This window comes from Chrysochloris asiatica, unplaced genomic scaffold (assembly GCF_000296735.1).
Source record: "Chrysochloris asiatica unplaced genomic scaffold, ChrAsi1.0 scaffold00049, whole genome shotgun sequence".
Lineage (NCBI taxonomy): Eukaryota > Metazoa > Chordata > Mammalia > Afrosoricida > Chrysochloridae > Chrysochloris > Chrysochloris asiatica.
Genome location: NW_006408567.1, coordinates 10,650,266 through 10,657,976, shown reverse-complemented (window position 1 = coordinate 10,657,976; position 7,711 = coordinate 10,650,266). Strand labels below are relative to the sequence as shown.

The 7,711-nt window shown below is 40.7% G+C and overlaps 2 pseudogenes; both read right to left on the bottom strand.

The window, feature by feature from the left end:
• Positions 1-1,679: 1,679 nt before the first annotated feature.
• LOC102834673 lies at positions 1,680-2,520 on the bottom strand (annotated as a pseudogene).
• Positions 2,521-3,154: 634 nt separating this feature from the next.
• Positions 3,155-3,695, bottom strand: LOC102834294 (annotated as a pseudogene).
• Positions 3,696-7,711: the final 4,016 nt, after the last annotated feature.

Sequence of the window (7,711 nt, the reverse complement as noted above, 5' to 3'; positions counted from 1 at the left end):
GCCTTGTTCTTTGCCAATTCCTTCAATGCACTTTGGAATTCTTCTCTGAGTATCATTGGCTCTTGATCATATGGTACCTCTTGAAACAGTTGAACATCATCCATTTCATTTGGTACAGAATTGTGTTTAGCGGCTGTTTTTTTGGAAGTAGATCTTTAAGTTTTCTTCCAAGGGCCTCTGGATGGACTTGAACTTCCAACTTGAACTTTCAACCTTGAGGGAAGCAGCCAAGCACATTTTAACTGCATGTTAATGATTTGCAACACCCAGGTACTGCTATGCTCATATATATGAGAGATGCACTATACTTCTGGCCCACCCCTCATTTCTCAGTTTGTGTTACTGTGGAGGCTTCTGAGGTGCAGTGATTCTGGAAGCTATGCCACTGCTATTTTAAATACCAGCAGGTCACCAATAGTGAACAGGTTTCAGGTGAGCTCCCAGACTAAGACAGACTAGGAAAAAGGAGAGGCAGACTACTTCTGAATGTTTAGTCACTTCAAATCTTAGTAGTGGAACACGGTTAGCACCAGAATACTGAATGTTGAAACATTATGAATATCACAAGAATATTCTCAGATACAGTGCCAAAAGAAGAGCCCCTCAGGTTGGATTCAAAATACGACTCCTCAAAGAAGAGTTGACCCTGATGATGTGAATGGACTAAAGCTTTAGGGACCTTGATTTGCTGATGGGGCACAACTCAAAATGAGGAGAAACCCCAGTACATATCTATTAATAATCAGAACATGGAATGTATAAAATATGAATATAGGAAAATTAGAAGTTGTCAAAAATGAAAAAAGATCATTATTCTAGGCATTAGTGAGCTGAAATGGACTGGTATTGGTCATTTTATATCTCACTATGCTGGGAATGACAAATTGAAGAAGAATGGTGTTGTATTCATGATCAAAATGAACATTTCAAGATCTATCTTTTTTTTTTATGAATGCATTTTATTGAAATTTCTCATGTGGTAGCAGAGTGGCATTAACAGTAATAAAAGCAAATGACCATCCATTTAATATCTGGTAGGCCTCTCCTTGGGACCCAAGTGGCTGCAAGCGTTTATCTTCTCCAATACTGCAGGCCAGTCTGTACTCAAACTGCCACCTGACAGTCCTGGGGTGATGCTGTACGATAAACTCACCAGTTGCTCCTCAGAACCCCTACACAGGGGTCACTATGAGTTGAAACTCAATGGCACTTAACGAACCAATAGTATGCAGATAACATTGACAATTAGGAGTGCACCAGCCCTTGACCTTAAAGGGTAAGCTATCAGTTAAGGGGCAGAGGCAAGCTCATATTTTCTAAAGTTAAGCTCATTATTTATTTTTACTTTAAATCTGGATTATTCAGGAATAAAAAATTTACACCCAGGTTAAAACCACTTGAGATAATATTTTTAGAGCAGAATTATAATGGATATTGGATGTGGGAGCAGTTCCCTTCACTTGTAATGGTTAACAGTGTTCTGTATATCGTTTATATCGAAAGCAGTAAGCCTAGGAAATGCTCCAATGAAAAGTAGTATACTTTATAGTGAGCTTTAAGTAAAATGGGTTATCAAGAGACTTAAAAAGCAACCTCTAGATATCTTATCAGGAATAAAAAATAAACATCCCCCATATAAACACTATTCTTTAGAAATCTGTATTTATTTTCCATCAACCTTAATTCCTTGGGACTGCGGAGCAGTATTCAGTTGCAGGTTGAGCGCTCCAGTCTTCAGTAGGGAACTGCTGAATGGGCACAGAGGGCACCTGACGCCTTCAGACCAGTCTGTGACCTCTGGCTGGGCAACAGTGAATTCAGGAGCAGGCACAGTCCATTTGCCCTGAAATTCTTCCTTGCTCACAGCCTTTTCAGCAGCGGCCTGCTCTTCCTTTTCAATCTCTCGGAATCTCTGTTGAAATAGAGGTCGGGCCTGACTTCCCACGGGTGCTCCGGGGAGACGGCGCCACGCATGCACAGAATTTACCAATCCAGCAACCACCACATCAGACCCATTGAATTAGCTCCCTTTTTGTTACATGGGATGGCAATGTCCACGGAGTGCAGAGGAGAATCTGTGTTGCACAGAGCAATGGTAGGCAATTTAACATAAGATACTTCTGTGAGAGGTTGGTGGTCAGCCCTGGAATCAGTAACCACCAGAAGCCATGGCTCCCAGAAGGCTTCCTGATTCGTGAAGGTTCTTGGAATGAAGCGCCCAGCAACAGGAGTGGCTCCAGTGGCAGCAGCAAACTTCAGCACAGCTCTCTGGTGAGTATTCCTGGAGGATATGGCACTGACATCAGTTGGGTTTTCAATGGCCACAATGGTCTGAGCTGCCAACAGAAGCCTCTCCCAGGTCCTCTTCAGATTTATGATATAGATGCCATCACTTTTCCTTTTGTAGATGTACTGTTCCATGTGGAAGTCAAGGTTGGTGCCACCTAAGTGGGTTCCTGCTGCAAGGAATTTGAGGACATCCTCCTCCTTCATTTGCAGGACATCAAGGGCTCTGGACATTGTGAAAGTTTCCCCTTTAAGTTACCACGGGAACTCAGAACAACGCTGTATGAACCCTTCTCTAGGTAGCGCAGAAAGACAAGCTCCATCTTGACATATAATGCTGTCTGTGATAGGATAATACCCATATGCCTGCATGGGAGACCAGTTAATACCATTATTATTGAAATTTAAGCACCAACCACTAAAGCTAGAAATGATGAAATTGAAAAATCCTCTGGTGTGGCACTGTGGAATCAGTACTGGACTGCAAACCACAAGGTCAGCAGTTCAAACCAACCAGCAGCTCCTGGGAAACCCTATACTGGGTCATTATGAGTCAGAACCAACTGCACAACAACCAACTTTTTCAGTCTAAAATTGATCAAACACGCAATCAAAATGTAATTATTGGTGATTTGAATGCAAAAGTTGGAAACAAAGAGGAAGGATCAATAATTTGAAAATATGGCCTTGGTGACGGAAACAACGCAGGAGATCATATGATAGAAATTTTTTTATTTAAAATTTTTCTTCTAAAATAGTTCTTTTTATTCTGTAAATGCTTTGAATATTGTTACAGTTAGTTGTTGCTGTAATTGACAATGCTGGATGTGGGCAATGCAACAGAACTTTTGTGTAGTGTTCTAAGATGTCAACAGCAGCAGCATATAGGCATTCTGTTGTTATTTCTATAAAATCCCAAGGCTATTTTAGCAAGACAAGTAAACACTGAGGCTGCAAGATAATTGTCTCAAGTTTGTAAGATTCCATCAGTGTTGTTTTTTTAAGATAGAAATTTCATACTCTTTTAAAAAAAAATTTATCCATCAGTGTTTTTAAGGAAGCAGTTTCAGTGTCAGTTTTATTACTGGTCTCTGAAATAACACTTTCGTTTGGTTATCCTTTTGGGCAAATTCTGTGATTACATCCATAAGTTTCTTTCTTTGATCTGAAAACATATCTGTTAACTCTGCTCCTTTCTAGGTTGATATTCAGTTTATTTCTGCTCTGATTTGACTGTTTTCATTTATTAGTTGCCGTTTAACTTGTTCTAATTCAATTTTCACTTTCTCATTCTTTGCTCTGAAATTTGCAAATTCACTTTTCTCTAGGACGACCATGTCTTTCCTAATGGAGGCCAAATGAGCCATTAGCTGTTGTACTGTTATTTCCTGTTGAGCCTGTGTGACCATTTCCTTGTAGATAGTGTCCAGGCTGATATTTGATAAACTGCTTAAGGCTGATACAGTTGTTTCTGCTTGTGCTTTGTCAAAACCATGAGTTTTCAAATCTTGAACCAATGTATGGATATCAAAAGTTAATTTTCTTTGCTGTAAAGGAGTTGTGTACACTTATCTGACATCATGTGATTCCTTGGCTGTGGTGGTTAAGAAGTCTCTGCAGGGTCGGTGACAAACGTCTGTGACAGGGAGGAAGTTGGCACCCCCTGCAGCCTTAACAGCTCAGAAACCATAAAGCCCAGTGACTCATCTTGCTCCTCATATGATCAACATAGAGGACAACTATACGCACAAGCCTGTGGAATGCACAGAAATCAAATTGACTACATCGGTGTGTATAGATGGTGGAAAACTTCCATGTTGTTGTTGCTGTTAAGTGCCATCAAGTTGGTTCTGGCTTATGTTGTTGTTGTTAGGTGCCATCGAGTCCTGCCCACTCACAGTGACCCTATGTACAACAGAACGAAACGCTGCCCGGTCCTGGGCCAACCTCACAAGTGTTGCCATGCTTGAGCCCACTGATGCTACCACTTTACCAATTCATCTAGCTGGGGGTCTTCTTCTTTTTCTCTGACCCTTCACCTTACCAAACATGATATCCTTCTCCAGTGACTGGGCCCTTCTGAAAATATGTCCAAAGTATAAGAAACGAAGTTTGTCCATCCTGGACTTCAAGGAGCACTTTGGCTGCACTTCTAACACCGATCTGTTGGTTCTTTTGGCAGCCCATGGCACTTTCAATATTCTCCTCCAACACCATAATTCAAAAGCATCAGTTCTTCTATTGTCTTCCTTATTCGCTGTCCAGCTTTAGCATGCATATGAAGTTACTGAAAATAACATAGCTTGGATAAGTTGCACCTTAGTCCTCAAGCTGACATCTTTGTTCTTCAACACTTTAAAGAAGTCTTGTGCAGCAGATTTGCCTAATGCAATACGTTGTCTGATTTTTTGACTGCTGCTTCTGTGAGTGTTGATAGTTGATCCAAGGAGAATGAAGTCCTTGAATACCTTATGATGTAGCAATTACTCTGCTTGGTATATACCCACAAGAAATATGAGCCAGAACATTAATAGATAATAGTCACACCGTTTATCACAGCACTATTGACAATAGTGTTTTGTTCTGCTGTGCATAAGGTTACTATGGGTTGGTACTGACTCAGTGGCACCTAACAACAAATTGACAATAGCAAAAAGATAGAAACAGCCTGAGTACCCATCAATGGAAGAATGGATAAACAAACTTTGGTACATACACAATGGGATACTATGTTACCTTGAAGAATAGCGACAAAGCTGCAAAATACCTCATAACATGGGTGAACCTTGAGGACATTATACTGAGTGAAATTAGTCAGTCACAAAAGGACAAATAATGCATAAGACCATTATTGTAAAAGCTTAAGGAAAGATGTTCATACTAAAAGAAAAAATTATTTGTTGATTAACAGGGGTGGGAGGGAGGGAACAGCAAGACACAGGGTAGGGGATAGTCACATCATAGCATGGGTGTTGGGGAGGGCAATATACAAGAAGGGGAGGACAATACACATGAAGAGGGAGGGGTTGGAAGAACAGGAAAGATAGGAGAACAGTTGGGTAAGTTTGCATCAGCTAAATGGGACTGAGGTAAATAGTGATTATATATAAGACAGTTAAGGTCCTTGACTGTCTTATGGATATTGGTTCCCCTTGCCTACCACTGTAAAGTAGACATTTGAGTGGGATAGAAAAGAATACCAGGAAATATGATTACAGAAACTTGTAAGCCCATCTTCAGCCTATAACTGATTGGAATACCTAAAAGGGGTTCTAGAACTTGCCCAGTGAAATAGGGAGCCTTTGTGGAGTATAGGGCCTTAGGTGGAATCCTGAGCCCCATCCAAGACCTTCTGAGGTGTGAAATTCCCATTTGAAAGGACATGCAGATCAGACTGGAGTGGCTAGGGGAACAAAAGATATTTCTTGAAAGAAAGACCATCAGAGGGAAGAAAAAAAAAGCAGAGTGTTTGGCTATTACAAGAACAAGCAAGCTATTTGCCTGGAAACAATCAAGTCAAGCCATCAAATCCCTTCAGGACAAACCCCACTCCAAGACTGAAACTCAAAGGGAATACATGAGCAGGCTTGTAAGTTCTCTGGTGACCATGTTAGTCTACTTGTGATTGGAAGTGGTGAAAAGACAGTAATGAAGATATGGGCTGAGTTCAACCATGTTCCATAGACTCCGGTCGACCATGAGATGAGAGAGAGAAGAGGAAGGGCTGGTTGGTTCTGAAGTTTGGGGAGACTTGGGAACTCCTGAGCCCACAGATACTGACCTAGCCACTGGGGGCTAGAGCTGAGAGTGAAGTGGCCAACTGATATGAAATTGGAGGAGGCGCACAATAATGCCCAAACTTGCAGATAGTACCTGTTTGACTTTGCTTGGATGGCTTGATGATCAGATCTTGATTAGGGAAGATAAAGAAATTTGCTACAGGAAGCAAGTGTAAATTGCTACAATTTGATAAACTTGACCTTTACTTATGGATGTAGTGGATCAAAATATCAACCAAGACGGAAGGAGTCTTCACATACATTGAGGATCAATCCTATTCCCTCAGTACACAGGGTTGATAGAGATGGACTACTTAAATATTAGCTATCTAACATGAGGGGGGTGAAGGCTATTAAGGCATGAAGTGACTGTCTTACAAGTTTTCAAGAGGGAGTTTAGTTTCTGAGTGAGGTGGGGGAGGGTTGAATCCCCACTGAGTCATTTTTATCTTGTCTAAATGGGTCTAGTGAAAGGAGATGGGAATGAGATTCTTTTAATTCAATAGTAAGTAAATGTTATCATGACTAATTGCAATGGCCACAACTGTAAAAATAGAAGTTATGTAACAAAAAGAGGGGTGTAGTTAATCTTACATTTCAGGAACAGAAGACCATCAAGAGGGAAATGCGTGAGTTGAACATGGGACCCTAAGAGGAGAAGCAGAAACACTAGAGATGGAGGCAAAGATGATGGCATGGAGAGACAGAGCAGCTGAAGGCTCTAGACTCATAGAAAGAGAAAGGTTGTGTGCTGACAGGCAGGAGGTTGGGTTGCAAAGTGTGCCCTTTGGTTGTTTAAATGATTATATATTCCTGTGTGTTTTTGTGTGCATAAAAAAAAGAGAAAGAAAAGAAAAGAGGGAATAGAGGCAAGTACTGTTAACCGATAACGCATGGAAGGGATTGTAGTCATTGCAATGAAACAAGTATGATTGGTTGAGTGGAAAACCAATCTTCTGCCATGTCATTCAAACCACAATAAAAACGTGAAACAAAAGAAGATGGAAGGAATACACAGAGTCACTGTACCAAAAAGAAATGGATGATATCCAACCATTTCAAGAGGTAACATATGATCAAAAGTCAATGGTACTGAAGGAAGAAGTCCAAGGTGCACTGAATGCATTGGCAAAGAACAAGGCTCCAGGGATTGATGGAATACAAACTGAAATCTTTCAATAAACTGATGCTGCACTGGAGGCACTCACTCATCTAGGCCAAGAAATTTAGAAGACAGCTACCTGGCCAACTGATTGGAAGAGATCCATATTTGTGCCCATTCCAAACAGAGGTGACCCAATGGAAATGAGGAAATTATCTGTCAATATCAATCATATCATATGCAAATAAAATTTTGCTTAATAAAAAATGGCTGCAACAGTACATTGACAGGGAACTGCCAGAGGTTCAATCAGGTTTCAGATGAGGGCGTGGAAGCAGGGATATCATTGCTATGGACAACATTTCAGAGACTGGGGATTCTGGAACACTTAATTGTGCTCATAAGGAACCTGTAAACAGACCAAGAACCAATTGTAGGGACAGAACAAGGGAACACTGAATGGTTTAAAATTAGAAATGTGAGCCAGGATTGTATTCTTTCATCATACTTATTCAATCTGTAAACTGAACACATACTCCTAGAA